At 42.7% G+C, this 2508-nt stretch overlaps 3 non-coding genes across 3 annotated transcripts; all 3 read right to left on the bottom strand.

Moving 5' to 3' along the window:
* Nucleotides 1-217: 217 nt before the first annotated feature.
* Trnap-ugg lies at nt 218-287 on the bottom strand. Its single transcript has one exon. It is a non-coding gene; the product is annotated as a tRNA-Pro (tRNA).
* A 64-nt stretch (nt 288-351) lies between these two features.
* On the bottom strand, nt 352-423 carry Trnap-cgg. Its single transcript has one exon. It is a non-coding gene; the product is annotated as a tRNA-Pro (tRNA).
* Nucleotides 424-648: 225 nt separating this feature from the next.
* Trnap-agg lies at nt 649-719 on the bottom strand. The gene has a single exon. It is a non-coding gene; the product is annotated as a tRNA-Pro (tRNA).
* Nucleotides 720-2508: the final 1789 nt, after the last annotated feature.

Here is a 2508-nt window from a genome sequence, read left to right as displayed (position 1 = left end):
AAGAGTGGGAGAAATGAAGAAAAGAGAAGAGGAAAGGAAAGGAGAGAAGGAAATAAAACAGCAAAGAGAAGGAAAGAGAGCGGAGGAGAGAGAGAGCGAGAGGAGAGAGGAAAGAGTAGGGTAGGGGATGAAGGGGAGTGAGAGAAAGAGACAATCGATTTGTAATCGTAGTATTTCGGATTCCACGACGTACAGTGTCAGGTTATAAGTAAAACGAAGGCCCGTCCGGGATTTGAACCCGGACCTCCTGCACCCAAAGCAGGAATCATACCCCTAGACCAACGGCCGCTGCTTGTGCTTTCAAATGGGAGTAATATTTAGACTGCTTTAATCTACCGTAAAGCCTTAATCGGGCCTGTCCGGGAATTGAACCCGGGACCTCTCGCACCCGAAGCGAGAATCATACCCCTAGACCAACAGGCCGCCTTTCGTATGAGTTAGGCTTGCTCTTTTTTTTAGTTTTTTTTTTTATTATTATCATTACCGAGGTGACTGCAAAAATGACTGCAAAGATAAAAGCAAAGAATGGAAGCTATCTTCTTGTTTCCTCGAAGTTGTGCGCAGTTTGTTTAAAATCTAGCTCGGTTTTGATCATTGTCGAGTTTTTCTGTTGAGACACCTTTCGAAAGGGAAACTAAAATATTCTGCGGGCCTGTCCGGGATTTGAACCCGGACCTCTCGCACCCTAAGCGAGAATCATACCCCTAGACCAACAGGCCTCTTTTTCTGCTAACAAAAGAGCAGATATCTTTGTTCTTTTTTATAGACTACTTGACAAAGTAATTAGATGCAAATTGGTAAATGTATTATATTTCTGACAGCACTTTTCATGAACTTAGTTCGGCAGTATGTATGTATATATATTGCAATTTACACATATATATCCAACAATCTTTATATACATATACACGTACATACACATATAAGTATACACATGCGTGCGTGCGCGCGCACACACACACACACACACACACACACCACACACACACACACACACACACACACCACACCACACACACACACACACACACACGGCTGGATCTTCCTCTAAGAAGAGGGACCTGCTGTAATAATGAGCTACCCTTGCCCTGGGTAGTGACTCCTGAACAACCAAGAGTATGGCCGCTCCTATGTGCGTATAGCGTCGTGCCCCTCTCTCACCAGTATAAGGATGGAGTGTGCAGTATTGGCAGGAAGTCATCAAAGAAAGCAAATATTACATAAAATTAAAAGCAGTGTGAACAGTATAGACATTGTAGTCTTGTATATGATATTATGTTTCAGTAGTAAAAATGCGTGGGCTAAGATGGCACTTGTATGAACAATTTAGAAAACATGACGGCGAGGGCATCACGAAAGCACCTTATTTATGTACTGTTATCAAATTGCCAATACTAGACGACCCACATGATTAGGGCCACAGTTCATACATGTTGGATGATGTAGTAGAATATGAAAACATATTTTTAGCAACGACAGACTGAGACCCAAAAGTAGGAAGTCTAGTATGTATTTCATAGTTTATCCTTAAAACGAAAAGCGGAGCATCGCAACACGAGCTCCGACAGCCAACTCCGCGTCCTAAGGTCCAATTTAATTAACCTTCTCAAAATAAATTCAATTTATATCGGAATTATTCCTCAACACTCTCTTTAGAACGACAAAGGAATGTCGCGTCGTTCGCAGGCACGGAAGTCCGACATATCTTGCCCCTCCATCTCCATGCTAGATTCCACCCCACCCCCACCATGGTTTAATAACCCTCACAGTCCTTACCAAACTGTGATACATGTAGGCCCATCCTACCATCCCCTTCCCCTATGAATCATTCGTGAATCTTCGACCTCTTTATATATTTATAGCAATGAAAGCAGTGCTTGGAAATCCACTATACTTACTGAGGCATTTATTTTTGCCCCCCACACCATTCTCCCAGGCCATGCAGCATCAGAGCGGTGTATACGTCAACAAAAAAAAAGTCAGACTTTAACAAGTTCCTTGTTTCAGTGAAGAGCAAGGAACTCGCAGCTGATGACTTTTAGAAATATGAATCCTTCCCTAACTCAGTAAGGTTGTTTCTACAATGAACAAGTGCATAACTTCACAGCCTAACCAAAAGCGCCGGATAAAATGAGACGCAGCAGAACACAACCAGGCATTTACTTTGAAAAAGCAGGGATCACCTTGAATCAGAATTCTGTCGAGACTGCAGTAATTACAGTCATAGTTACAAGACTACATTTGGGACGATAGAAGGGTATAATTCGTTAACAAGATGCCCGAAATAGAAGACACAATTCCATGCAACTGTCCATTAGTCCTCCCACCTTGAAGCATGGCGGCTCGCAGCTCGGCCGAGATGGTTGCCTCGAGAATTCAGTGTGCTGGTAATATGCGGGATATTTTCCCACCTACGAACTTTACCCCCTCCCAAAAAAAAAAAAAAAACTCAGAAAATATCTTCATACAGAAAGTAAGTCCCTTCTCTTCAGCACACTGGGCGACTTT

The sequence above is a fragment of the Penaeus monodon genome, unplaced genomic scaffold (assembly GCF_015228065.2).
Source record: "Penaeus monodon isolate SGIC_2016 unplaced genomic scaffold, NSTDA_Pmon_1 PmonScaffold_15211, whole genome shotgun sequence".
Lineage (NCBI taxonomy): Eukaryota > Metazoa > Arthropoda > Malacostraca > Decapoda > Penaeidae > Penaeus > Penaeus monodon.
Note: the sequence above shows the minus strand (reverse complement) of the source record. Positions and strands in the feature narration are given on the sequence as shown.